Below are 15,350 nucleotides of genomic sequence, written 5' to 3'. Positions count from 1 at the left end.
ATCAAAATTAGTTATAAATACCATTTTACCTGTCTCCACGGGCGGAGTGATGACGTTCGAGTTGGAGACGATGGGTTATTGTTAAGCAAACCCATTAGCAATCAGGTCTCCTCGTCCAATCCACGAGATTAGATGTCATTCTTTTAAAAGCTTAAACAAGGTCGGGGAGAGCCACATAAATTGCGTCGCGGCATCATCTGATTACTGCCATCACGCGCCTGGCAAGCTGAACGGTAATTACCCAGAATGCTCCACGAATGTGTCTCTTCGGCCATAATTTCAGTGGAATACGCAATACTAATAATTATATTGAATGCAAAAATCACGACCTCCTCCTTCCCTCCTAATCCCCTTTAACAAAAAAAAAGAAGAGATGAGAAGTAACGTCTGTAATTTTGTCTCGATCGAATTTGTCTCAAAATGAAATAAAGTCATGATGACCTAATGCGTGTACAAAGAAATTCAATTAATTAACAAGAAAAGAAAAGATGATCTGAACGTAGATCACCTCGTCATGAAATATTTGTTTTTTGTTTTTTGTATTCTTTACTCGAACCCCGTTAAAATTAATCAATTTCCTTGTCACAAAATGATGGGGTTCGCTTCTTTGCTTTGTAGGCCCTACTTTGTACGAAGATCAAATGTAATTATTGTTCAAGATATCCAGAGCTTCAGTTCAACTGGCGTGTTCGCTGTGTCACTTCTGTTGTTACAGTACCTGGAGACATGATTCAGGATGTCTGAACAGCATAATTTTGAACTAATTCTGCATCATTAATTCCCCACCAGTCTATCGAGTGAAATGCTTCAACAAATAGAGAAGCATGTACGAAGTTCTGAAAGTGACGTCATTATCTTTGTACTTTTCGTGACGTCATACGGAGGGGGGTCAAAGTCGAGGAAGAGTGCAGAGCAACTGCCGACCAAAATAGCACAACGAAAACATAATCAAACCGAACTATACAGGAATGGTCGACTCAAGACGTGACCAAGGGAATTGTCGTACTGACGATTCTCAATTATATTCTCATTTTCTGGTGGGCAGGAAGACTGTGCGCCCTCAGCGGTCTGCAAAGACGCTCTTCTTCACCTCGATGAAAACATGCGATTTGAAAGAAACGACAACATAATAATTAAAGTGAAGATCATTACATCGCATATTCCATGCTATTGAGGTTATTCTCACTGAATATGCGGCCATCACGTATGCGGGAAGAGTGTAATAGTGAGATAGTGAGACCTTAATATCTGGCTGCACATTTTTAGTGAGACTCTACATGTCGCTTCTCATGACAGAAAGGGGAAGCTGTACGCATTTTGTTAATAATTAAAAACAAGCAAACTAACAAGCACACCAAAGTAACAGCTAGATTCCACTGGATAAAACTTTATTTGCACATTCATAGAGTACTTTACGAAATATTTACGATTGTGACTACAACTTATGCGTGTGGTCGGTAAAACATGCGGAAACTTGACGGAAGCGCGTTGTCAAGCCACTCTGGACGACATGCGACCTCTCAGAATGATATCTTCTTTATCTTGACCTCATGGGAAAGGTTGTTCCTGACATAAGAGAGAGAGAGAGGGGGGGGGTGGAAGGAAGGAGGGGGAGGGGGGGGGGGTGAGGGGTAGAAAATGATTACACCGCTACATTAACACCTACCCTGGGGTATGCATGAACAGTGTGAAATCGAGCAGTGCGACATGTTCTGTAATGCTGCAGGTTTGTTGAGACCTCGACCGCCGCATTCTGATCTAATCCTTTTTGACATTTACAGCTGCCTGCGTCTTCCGCGGACTTCATCTCCTATTGACAGTTCTTCCGAACACAGAAAATTGACTCCATGTTCAAATTGCTTTATATAAACAAAGTGAACTCGCTTATAGGGCAGTGAAAGTTTCACTGAAATCGGGCAAGTTTGGCAAGCATGGTAAGAAAATTTTGAAATTCTGATTAGCGTGTTTGCACGAGTGACACAAGTCATATAGAAAATAGACGTTGTGATGCATGGGATACGTTCGTATGTTTTCTTAAAGCCCCCGTTCCACTATCACGATTTGGACCCCGATCTGTCCCGATCTAGCAGATCGGGAGAGAGCGGCAAAAGCGTACGGGGATCGGAAGCATCGTAGCAGCAGCGTGTGGAGGTCGGGGTTGGAGCGGGCAGTTTTTCAGATCGGGAAGAAATTTTGAACCGGTTCAAAATTTCTTCCCGATCTCCCCGATCAAAATTGACATATTTTTAATCGTACGGCAAGCGGGGAGAGCGTAGTGACAGCGTAAACGCAGCGGGGAGAGCGTAATGACGGCGTAAACGCAGCGGGATGAGCGTAACAAGGTCTTTCTGAGCGTAGTAACATCGGCACAAGAACGGGAAGTAATTTTAGCTGTAATTTTCGAAGAAGAAGAAGAGATGAAGAAAAAGAAGAGAAGAAAGCAGCGAAGCAGCTACCCAAAAGGCGAAGAAAGAGAGACTACACGTGATGCTGAAAGAGGAGGAAGAGGACATAGCAGAATTTTGAAGAATATGAAATAATCTACAACTGGAGGAAGACGGACTATAAAAGCAAGGACATCAAGAAAAATCCTTTGAAAAATCAGCACGTCTTTGTTTATACAATGCATTGCTGCAAAAGAACCGTGAGTTGAGGAGGCTCTTCAAGTTCAAGTTCAAGTTGATTTATTTCACTTCCAACAAACAAATAATAAAAAATACAAAGAAACGCTCATATACACAGACGTCATGAAATCAGTACCACAATGCGATGAACAGAATAACATTGTAAAAGAGATACAGGCAAATCATCAACAGAGATACAAATAACAGTTACGTCACTGTGGTAAATGCATACAAAATATTGCTGGAAATGGAGGGGACTGCTAAAAAAGCAGAGCTTGTAGTATTAGAATGCAGTCCCCTCATAGAGAAAAATATATAATTGCAAAAAACAACAACAACAAATTTCCCTAAGCGGTAGCAAAAAAAAAAGACAGACAGAGTAATACACACATACATGCACATATACGTACGCACATTAACAAACACATGGCGGCTCTCTTGTAAGGAAAAAATTGATGAGAGGATAGAAAGATATAGTAGTGAAGAAGGTCGTAAGTCCGAGGTGGACAAGGGGGGGGGGGGGGGAGGAGGGGAGAGGAGAGGGAAATGGTGGGTCATAACCAGGGCACTGGAGGCACAGAAGCACGGGCTCGCTGATGAAGAAAGAGTAGTGAGAATAACGAAGCAACAACAACTTTGAAAATCAAAAGTAAAAAAAGAAGAATGAATCTTCGAGGTCCACAGTATATTTCTTCGGTTCTGCATGCTAATAAGTTGACTGACTGCTGACCCACCGTCGAATCGGGGTACATCGGGGCACATCGGGCACTTTTCAGCTCTCTGAACGGGGTAACAGCGTGATAAGATCGTATAGATCGTTCAGAGCGTAGATACAGCGTGCATTGATCGGATAACATCGGCAACATCGCACTAACAGCGTAGCTACATCGTTCTAAAGCGTACCGGCAGCGGCAGAGATCGCAATGTCTAATTCCCGATCATCGTAGTAAGAGCGTAGCAAGCACTTGGTAGTCGTAACTGCAGCGTACTTAGAGAGTTCTAACATCGTACTGTGTCCAGATCGGCTCAGGTTTTACCCGATCCTTCCCGACCTGAGAAAATTGTCAAATCGTAGCGAGAACGGCATAGTGGAACGGGGGCTTAATATTTTCACAAACAATGGCATATATATATATATATATATATATATATATATATTGTGCGAGAGATTGTTCCTTTCCCAAACGTACGCTGTGCCTCAATAGACAGAGATCGATAGATAGATTGATAGATAGATACACATATGTAAATGTATATACAGCATTATAATCGCTGGAGGTTAAATCCTTAGAGAAGACATATTAGACATACCACCATGCTTAATTGCAGCATGTATACAATGACTGCTCCTAGTGTAGCGAGTTGTTTGAGCAGAGCACTGGAAAAGATAAACTTTTGGCAACACACTTTTAACGACGAACTGCATCGTAATGACCGTTCCCAGTCGTATATTTCACCGCCTACTATCGGGTATTATTTATCTTAACACCGCTGTGTTGACATGGTTGAGGCGCAGGAGCCATCGGAACATGAATGAATGCCTGAGTGGATTCATACGTTCGGTTTCAAATGCTGGTGGCGATCCTGTCGGTCATTTGTCACTGTCGACGTACCGGCGTACTTGAGTAAACATCCAAAACATAAATCAGCAATTTCCCTCCCGATGCTTTTCTTTTCTGACGCACTAAAGGAAACAGAAAGATGATACATTTTCCTAAATCTGCCGCAATGTCAAATTAAATGTCGATATTTTCCGCTCTACCCACTCGAATGAAAAACAAAAAGATGCATTAAAAAAGGCGATAACTGTAGAAATGAACAACTAGAACCAGATTGTAATGACCAATAAAATCAGCCTACTCATATCTTAATTCTCCCCTCCTCGTCCTTCCCCTCTTTTTTCTCTCTACCCTTTCATCATCATCATCATCATCATCATCATCATCATCTTCTTCTTCTTCTTCTTCTTCTTCTTCTTCCTTTCTTCTAGTTAGTTCTCCAACCTTTTTTTTTACTTCCCCAGAACGTGTCTCTACACAATGGGTACATACCCCTAAGATTTTAACTGGTCTCGTTTGAGTCAACCAAGTAATATCAAATAATCCAATCGCAACATTGCATTCGACAAAGAAATCACTAGTATCTACTTTAAAGGCATTATTTACCATTTGCAGATGAAACAAAAACCCAGCTTTAGTGCTTTGAAATATTTCTAGTATGTGAGTTAGCCATAGAAACAACCAATGTAAAAATTTGAATCAGTATAGTCAATGTTAAGTATTTGCTGAATACACAAAATGTGAACAATACTTATGATAAAATGTTTCTAGACTAAACCACCTACAGTTATGGTTTATTGAGAAAAATAGTGATATCTACTTATATTTTAGGCTCTATTGCAAAATCTTCATGGTAGGATGTTTTGTGATACAACTGACCTGCACATGAATCAAATGTGATATCTCAAACATTTTTTGAATCACTGATCCCAATGGTTAACAGTACCTTTGATGCAGAATTAAATTTATGTTTTTCACTCTCTGTACAAAGTACATGTATATCCTCAAACATGATTACATATATAACAAAAACTGATGCAATACGTGGTGTGGTCAGTCAGTTTCACCAAAAGGAAACCCTAGCAGACACCTTTCAGTTTTTGTTTTTGTTTTTAAACCCATGACTTTGTTTCCAATGTTATCGCACCTTGCTTTTCTAATGGAAGTATATCATTTTTTTTGAATAGCAGCTTATTTGAAGGATATTTGTGTATGATACTGCCTAAGATGGCATTTCATATGGCAGATTTAACAAGAAGAAAAAAAATATCTCTTGAATCTACTGCAGGCAGTGACGTGTGAGTTGGAGGGGGAGGTGGGCTTAGATAGACATTGTCGGATCTGCAAATCCTACGCGAGAAGAAAATCTACATCCTCCAGTTTTTCTTTAGTACGATCATTTCAGTGTCCATTGCTGAAGCAATAGACTGCCGAATATGAATTCATGATAAATCCTCGCTTAATCCAAATATCAGGGTTTTTCCTATTTGTCTCCTTGTTGTTTAGTCTTTTTATGTGTTTCGTAACATACGATTTTTGCTCGTTGTGTGTACTAAAGAGCTCACTTACGTCACTTATGAAAGGAAAAAAATCCACTATTTCTTTGCTTTGGTGACTTTGGAAGATTCATCTTCTGGCTTTCAAAGATTCAGCAGATCAAGAAAAGGGAGCATGCGGAGAGCAGCCGACCATGGCGACGTTTATGGCTATGTAAACATAATGTGCCTAAATCACCTACATACCTCAGCTATTCCCTAATTTAGCGTTTCTTGATGTTTTTTCCTGAAGGAAAGGATTGAAAAATCCTCATTTCTATAATCTATGAGGTGCGAATACTTCGAAAATGAAAGATTCGCGACTGGTATTGACGATACAGCGTCATAAAATCCAAAAATATCACAGTAAAATAGTCCAGACACCACTTACCTCTCTTCATAACACTTTTATGTACGACTAGTGAAAGACTTTAGATAAACAGACTTGAAAATAGTCAGGCGCAGCCAGCTAGTTTTTAAAATTGCATCCGATACGTGATTTAGAGGGAACGTGCAGAGCAGTTTTCATTATTATTCTTTCTCAATGGGGTGCTTTGAACAGAGCCATGCAAATTACCCGTCAGCAAAACAATTGTCTAGATATCCTTAATGTTCAGCTATTCAAAAAGCACACTAGTCAGCTACACTGCAAAAAGTCCGGTGTTAAATAGTGAACACCGAGCTGGTGTTAAATTTTCGGTGCTCATTTATGGTGTTAAATTAACACCTCCGGGTGTCATTTCCAAATATAAAACTGTTTTTTGAAGAGTTTCTTAGTAACTGCACTTCTTGTTGATTTTTAATTTAAGCAAGACGATCAAGAATTTTACATTAAAATACTAGATTTGTGAAAAAATGTGAAAATGAATTTACACCACAGTAACACCAGCTGGTGTGGTCTCTTATTGAAGCTGGACGGGTGTTAAACCATTGCTTTTAACACCAACAAATATCAAATCAACACCATGTGGTGTCATTTTTGAATTAACACCAGTACAGTGTCAAAATATCACCAGGTACAGTGTCAAATTAACACCACGAAGTGTCAGGTGAACACTTTTCAACACCATCACAGTGCATTTTCTACACCTGTGGGTGTGGTCCTCTATTAACACTTGATCGGTTTAAATTTAACACCCATGGTGTTAAATCTAACACCGATGTTTTTACAGTGTAGTTAGTGCTGTTTTCGTAGATTGAGAGTCAATAGGAAGACGAGAAGGAGAAATAAAAGAAAAAAAAGAGGAAGAGAAAGAGAAGAAGGAAGAGGAAAAGAGAACAGAGAAATAAAGCTAGCAAAATAAGGGATAGCAATCTTGTGATGAAGGGAGAGAGCAGATTCTTTTTTTTATATGAACGAGCAGATACCTTTAAAGTGGCATATATCTATTGTGAAATACACGAACACACACGAACGTGCACACACACACATATACACACACATAAAAAGACGCGCACCTGTGCATACACATCGTCGTATCAGGAACCTTTATAGTAATCGCTATCGTGGCGATGAAACCGACACCTTTTCAAATGTCAAAGGCCATGCTTAACCCTAGCGAACATGAAAACTGCAAAATGTACTGAGGATACATCACTATGCGTAACCCCCCCCCCCCGTCACGTATTTCCATATGGATTTTAGGTGATTGCTTTGACTGAAATAACTTTCGCTTATTTTTTTTTCCTCTTGCTCCTACCAATTCTGTTCACTTCCAACTTTTGTTTCGGTTTAACTTCGACGAGGGGAGGAGAAATTAACGTCTTTGACCGCAGCAACGATCCGACGAAATTTTTAAAGCCCGTATTCACACGCTACAGGTGTGAAAGTAAACTCATATTACCACTAGGAACATGCACTATGACCCATTGCAAAGCATATTTATTTCCTCTTCTTTCTTTTTTTTTGCTAATAAGTTTTCCTTATAGTGGCTTTAGATCATCACGAGTTCTATCATCTTTGCTCCCCTTCTTTTTTTTTCTTTTTCTTTTTTTGGTTTCACTCAATCTTATCTATCTGCTCAGAAAACAATTCGTGCACGTGAATAGAGATAGAGCTCGATATACCGAGAGTTAGAGATAATGATCAGTATAAATATCATGCCTGTCGAGAAAAAAAAAAACACGGACAGAAGAGACGCTCTCCTTTGAATGACTTATATCTCATAACATTTAATTGCTTCAAGAAACTGGAGAAACCCCCCCCCCCCTCCTTCCAGGAAAAAAAAGTTTATGAAAATGGGAGTGTAATTCATTGATTTATGCAATAAGTCTTGATACGTTTGAAAAAAAAAATCTAAAAATACAATCTTGGTATGATCAAGGAGAACCATCCCCCCCCCCCCCAGTAGGTTTTTTTTTTAATGGTAATATGTTTTCTCTTTTATCTTGTTCCCATTTGTAATACAAATCCTTGCGCTACCGTGTATTAATTTCCAGCGATTTTAAACGTTTCTGCTGTCAGTGACACTGATGTGGGTTTCTGACGGCAATATTAGAAATTCGCGGATGGCGTGGTGGTTAATATTTAATATTAAAGCGACTGACCTGATTCACGCGTATTGTTTTCTTGACACGTGCCGTGCCGCTTTGGCATATTGACCAGGACTGATCTCAAATCTTGATGATTTTTCGAGGCAATATTGTGCATGAAGTCTGTTTAGCACTTAAACAATTGCAGTTTTGAAAGCGATGACTTATTGCCTACACACTCGCGGTACCGTCTTTACTTTGATATATCGTGCTTTTTGGATTTATGCCAACAAATTGCTCGGCAACTTATATCACTTTAATTACAACTTAGATATATAAGAATTATTATTTATTTGAATCGTGAACAAGGCTATGAAAGAACGGTATGTCTTGACACTTCACAATGGAGTTGAACCACGAAGTTGAAAGGAAGTTCCAATTACTTAGTAACTCTTTCATTCTCTCATCGATAATGTTAATGTTGAAATCTTTCAGATCAAAGACCAACCCCACCCAGCAATCACCATGCGAAGCCTGAGTCTAGCCGCCCTCCTCCTCGCCTGCATAGCCGCCATCATCTCGAGAGAGTCGCCAGTCCAAGCCAGCCCACGTATACGACCCGCCCTGATGCAGATGCCGTTCGGCAAGAGGGGGTTCGGCGGCAGCGTCGGGGTGCAGGATTGCTTCAACATCGAACAGAGTAGCAAGGAGCTGATGAGTCTGGTTGAAGCCTGGTACAGGATGAAGGTCGCGGACGGGCTCAGCTGTCTCAACGGCTTATCGACGTATGAGAACGCCGATGCATAGGGGGTCAGTATCAACACCCAGTCACAAACCTTCAACACCCAACTCCCATTATAAGTTCGTCGTCAGCTCTCCTGAGTCGGAGAATCGGGCTGGGTAGCTCTTAGATTAGGCGGTTTAGGCAGTGATGCACAAGCCAAATCTGGTGCGATAAATAAAATCTGAGGCTCTTCTACGGAAGGATGGGTAATTTACCCCACCCAAACTAACACCGCAATCGACAACACAGTCATGACGTGAAAGCAATTTGTGCAAGTCTAGACAATGCTCTCAACTTATTCAGCATCATTTAAATGGTGCTGACAGAAGTTCTCTTTTTCATTGGATGTGATATCTCTCTGTTTATTATAATAGTATAAGATGAATAGAATCCTGAAATTATCGATCAAAATGAGAGAAGTTTGTCAAATAACTTACCTGAGCACTTACATGTATATGCAGGAAAGAAGTTGAACAGAACTTTGCCCAAGTTGTGTCTTATGCTAAATTCTGTATCGCGTGATCTGTGTGGGTGTATACGTATGTTTGATGTGAGTTTTTTGTTTTAATATAAAGTCGGGGGGGGGGGGGGTAATTCCACACCCAAGAACGCTTACCGGGCAAGTGACCACACATATAGTTCGCGTAATCAGTTCTTTACACCCACTCGTATCTTGCTCAGTCCTTGAGCATTTTGCGGCTGTTTGGGGTCTTGTATAACACAGTATACGTTCTCTGCAATCTCTCCAGTGGGAGAAATTATTCACGGAGTGTTGTACTGATGACATACAAAACCTATCTACGCGAGGAGAAAGACGTAATCTCATACTTCACCAAGTGAGGAATTAAAATTTCTCGATTTAAAAAAAAAAAAATCTTATTTCATTTATTGATTGACTTTTAGCGAAAGGCACAGTCCTAACACTACTCCTTTGCTATCCACCCTTGGAAACTACTGTGATTGTCGGATTAGTTTAAATTCGTCTTGGACCGAGGCAACTAGTGTCTGAAAATAAGGGGGATTAGACCGGTTAAATGAAACGCATGCTTCTGCTTGATGTTGAACTAGTGTTCGTGCAAAGAGGCGAAATACGAAATAGGTTAGGTAGTTTGATGACCCCGTACCAATGGCTGACAGACTATGTACTCAAGAAACTTCGTATCACAAAGGGATTTTATGTAAGCATGTTCAGTATCATATGAAAATAAGAAACAGGGTCAAGGAAAGTCATATTACAGCAGTCCATTTCGTTTCCCGAGTTTCTCACTTCCAACTAGCGTGCAGCTTAATTTCGTCAACATGCAAAATAGTCCCCCCCCCCCAAAAAAAAAAAGAGTTTCCAAAAAATTGACATATAGAAAAGGAGTCATTGAATTGTCAATCGCCACTTGATTCAACATCGTACTGAGTATTATAGTCCTTGAGACAGTCTCGTTTACTGGGTATTACATTGTCACATTCAAATAGTTGATGACATCCAGTCGACAAACGTACATGTATTTCTGTGATTCCAATGAGTCTGACAGGCTACTGCTTCATTTCGATTGGTCGCATGCTACATCATTCTCCTCATCATAGCATTGATTCGCTTAATATTCTCCTATACACTCTTGCCCTTGACGTGTTGCGATGGTTTCCGTTTTCTCGTTCTGGAATAAATATTGGACAATTTGACGACGTCAAACATTGGAAACTAGAGTCGGAGTGGGTGAGGGGTGTGGACGAACTGAATAAAAAAAAAAGAAGTCGGAGATCTTTTCGGGGGCAGAGTACGCTGATGACGTGACAAATTGTATATGTACCTTGTTCGGAGGCGCCGGAACATTTGCGAGCAGTCAGGGTTCGATCAGTTTGAAAATGACGATTGAGTGTGCCAATTTTGACGGATCGGGGGCAAACGTGGTGTAATTGCAGACGTCAAAGCTCGACCCCTATCGCTGGAGAGCAAAGTGGATCTAGAGTGTATAGGATTGCAAAGCCATGATGGTAGAACTACGTCTAGGGCTAATCCAAGGGTACCACACCGAGACCAATCTCAGCGTGGTTTTTAAACCAAGTAAATGGAGAACTATCAAGCAGTTGTTACCATCAATTCGTTACTATCATTTTTATTCATACTTGTCTAAGTGCCAGCGTGCCACTATTACCAAATATGTTGTTCGTATTGATGGTGAACGGATAAAGGAGGGGGGGGGGGTCTAAAATTCCATCTGTCATGAAACAGAAAAGAACCATTCTTTTTGTCTGTGGTGGGGGGGGGGGGAGCTCCTAAAAGGAATGATATTGCAGAAAACTTTTGACAGATGCATGCATGCACGAGAATTGATAATTTGACGTGTTCAAACCATAACGCATTGGCAACGCGTCCATCGAGATAACGCATTATTCATGCGCAAACCAATGTCACTTTTTCACTTTTCCTAATGGAATTCAGTGGAAGGTTAGAGACTCCTAGGTCTATAGAGGAAAATATACAAAGGAGTCCATTCTAGTATCCTTCTCGGATGTTGTTCCACATCCTGAATGCTTTTCTTCTTTCCCTTGGGAATGACTTGATGTGCGTATTTGAAAAAAAAACCACCTTCGCTGGCGTGGTCCAATTAGGTACATGCAATCGTATTAAACATCATGAATGTGAATAGACTTGTACGAGAGACGAACAACATGGCTATGGCCAACGAGCTTCCATTCTGTCATCTGGCGTTTGCGCAGTTGCTTTTTGTTATACAGAGATGAAAACTTTATAGGCTGATGGCGTCAAGATATAAACAATTTGTGTGTGTCCCCTTTGTCTGAAACACCGGATACAAGAGTCCGTATCTGTTTTTAATGCCTCGAGGGTTTCATTTACCCCGATTTGTTTCTGATTAGCTGGCAGGTGATATTATTGTTATTCTGGGTAGTCTATGATCAGCATCTCATCCTTTAACTCAGTTGTAAAACCGTCTTGATGAATTTGACCAGAGGATATGGAGCAAGATAACAAGACGAGATACAGGGGTCAGTTTTTGGTTCTTCTTTTTAACAATTGGAAGAAAAAAAAATCATTCAACACAAGACAGGTACTTTTGTTTGTGATTGAAATAATAACATTTACACTACAGGACTCTATATGTATATATATATATATACATATATATATGAATATATGAACGCATATACTTATACACGCGCGCGTAATTATAAATGATACATTTTGGAATTGGCATTTATTAACTCAGATTGGAATCTATTAGGACGATGTGAATAACAAGATTAGATATCATCGAGGTGTAATAATTCTTTTAATCAAATTTATATATTGATGTAGGAAATTTCAGAAAAAAAAACTTACTTCATTAATTCAATTTGTGAAGCTGCGAGAGCTTTTCTAACGACAGATTTTTTTTTTTTTTTTTGTCATAGAGAATGTCAGTGCTCGAATGATTTCTTCTTAAAGAATGACAAACGATGTACTACATGGGAGCCGTATCATGATGTTGAATAAAATTTGTTTACGTTTATTTTTTGGGATTCCTTTCAAAGTTAGTACTCCTGTAGTTTTATTGTGATTCTAAGCAGACGTTAGTGGTTACAGTGGGAAGAGATTGACATTATATTTACCATAAATGATTTGGATTTCAGAATACTTCTACAACTGACCAATAGGAAGTCAACTTTAGATGAATTTGCTGTCCTGAAACACTGAAGAACATTTTGCGCGAATGAAATATACTTTTACTTTCCAGCAAAGATGCATGACGTCACTCCCAATCTTTTATGAAGTTTCCTTTGTTCACAGAATTGATTGTGCAGATGTGTCATTGTGACGACATCAAGTTGTAGTGGCTCGCAGGTCCTAAGTCTTTGCAGAACGAAATTTTGCTCTGCGGTTCATGGTAATTCATTGCCATTTAGTCTAACGTCATCGATATCGTCAATTCCACTGAAAATCTTTATATTTGCTTCATGAGAACTGTGAACCGTTGTCTTATTATAGTTGAACATGAATGAATTATGAGACACAATGGAACTCGGGTTCTGATATTATCTACGCCTGTTGAATCATTGTACACAGGATTTATTAAGTTTAAGAGTGTTTAGCACATAAAATGTTTTTTTTTAATATATGTATTGACAAAAATGCTCTTATAAAAAGAATTAAACAATCGTAGATAATACTAGACCTTGAATTCCACTGTGTCTTATAATACATTCATGTTCAACTATAATAAGACAATGGTTAACATTTCCCACGAAGCAAACATATAGGTCTGCAGTTACAGTGACGATATTGATGACGTTATAGACTAAATGGCGTTGAATTATCATGAACCGCGCAGCAAAATTTCGTTCTGCAACGAATTAGGGCCTGCGAATAAAGATTAATAGATAGATAGCTTGAGAAAAAGCAATGTTCACTTAACCAAATTCGTGGCACACACATTGCACAAGGAGACAAAATGCAACAGGTTCCAGTGAAGAGAGAGCGAGCAAAAAAAAAAAAAAAAAAAAAAGAATGATGAAGTGATACTATAGTAGTTTGAGTCCGCATCCCTCTTATGCTTGTCCCTTTTCTCCTCCTAGCATATATCAACAGGGATTTTGATCTGTCCAAGTGGTACACCTAGTACCACTTGTTCACGATTGATTCAATGACTCATGGAAGATATATCCAGGCAAAGCTAAGCGTCAATCTTAACTCTCGATCTTGCCTCAAGTTGAACAATCTTGTTCAGGCAAAAATTATGTTTCCTGTTTTGCCCGCGCCAACAAATCAGAGGCGTAATCAAGTCAGCCACATTTACGAGACACACTGAATAAGGCTTATCAACTCCAACTCCTCGTCCACAAAACGCGACTGACAAGGCCTCAGTTCCTTGCCGTAATAATATACTCGAACGTACAATAAAAGTGAGAGTCCTTGGCGCAACTTGGAAGAATATAATTGAAATTGACAATGCAATGACATAATATAGTGTCATAACTAAGATTGTAGCATTCACTAAATTGGCGTATGGACTCAGTGATCAACAGCATTTTCTCTTCATCAGCATCTAATGGTATCCAAGCAAGCAGTTGTTCAAAGTGACAGTACGACGCCGATGGAAAGATTGCAAATTTTATGCAAAGGGACTAAACAAATACATGTCTTGGGAGGGATGGTTTAACATAAAAAATTCTTGGTCCCTACTAGACGGAGAAATGTTCTGTACTCTTCAAAGACAGATATCATGTTGCGTTTATGATTTATTTCTATTTTTCGGAAATGGAAAATCAGTGAAATGAAATGAATTGACATGAAATGTAATGAAATGAAGACCGCTAGTCTTCATGGCCGTGCTATAACTTCATAGGGACATTCTTAGATTAGCAGGCATTTTAGAGGTAAACATACCCCGTACCTCTTCTGAGAAGAGATGAATAGAGCCTGAATTTGCATTAGTGTGATGTAAGAATCACTCAATTTCAGTGCCATTAGAGATCATTCACGCCTTCCCAAAAATATTACCTTTCAGAGCAAAGCAGCTCGAGACTTTCCAGCATACACCAACTTTATGCAGAGGCAACTCCACCCATAAAAAAAAAAACACCCAACAGGATAGATAATGTCTTGAAACCAAACGTAATCTGAATTTCATGCATAGTTCAGACAATATTAAAGTCCGAAACTCCTGATAAATTGAAACCTAAGGAAGGTCTCTTCGAAGAATTTATCCCACGCATGCAGTTAATTGCATTTGGAAGACAATCAACAGAATGGAGCATCAAAGCAGCCGAATGTAACTCATAAACATTAGAGACAGCATTGATCATTCTAAGTCCCACTATTCTTGTAAAAAAAAAAACACGAAAGCAAAATATAACCGCTGTTACATTGCAACATCATTGTACAAGAATACCCAGTCTTTAATTGATGATTATGAGACTTCTTGAATGATTACAGCAATCGACACTGAACAAGCACTATCATTCAACAATGTTGTTTGAGAGAATCATACCATCATTAACAGTAATCATGACACAGGAGGGGCGGGGCCATGCAGAAACAGCACTTATTATAAAAGAAAAGCTTACCGTGTGACTGCAATGTATTGGAAGATTTTAGCATTTTAAGCTGAGACTATGTTTTGTTTTGTTTTGTTTTGCTTTGTTTTGTTTTGTTTTCTTCTTCTTCTTAACACGACGGGCGACTAAGTAATCGAGCGAAGAGCATGAACGGAAATTCCCAGGAAGTAGTCCCTATTTGTTCATAGCTGAATGAAAGAGTCGATTGTCAAATGATTTTTTTCCATGCTTATTCCCGGACTACGGATGAAATTTTGAGGAAATGGGCAGTCAAATTAATGCAAATGAGTTTCCCTCCCTTGGAAGAGGGCCCAGGTCCCCAGGGCCG

This window comes from Diadema antillarum, unplaced genomic scaffold (genome assembly GCF_040938485.1).
Source record: "Diadema antillarum isolate AM-2024a unplaced genomic scaffold, OU_Dant_1.0 scf00000200, whole genome shotgun sequence".
NCBI classification, from domain to species: Eukaryota; Metazoa; Echinodermata; class Echinoidea; order Diadematoida; family Diadematidae; genus Diadema; species Diadema antillarum.
Note: the sequence above shows the minus strand (reverse complement) of the source record.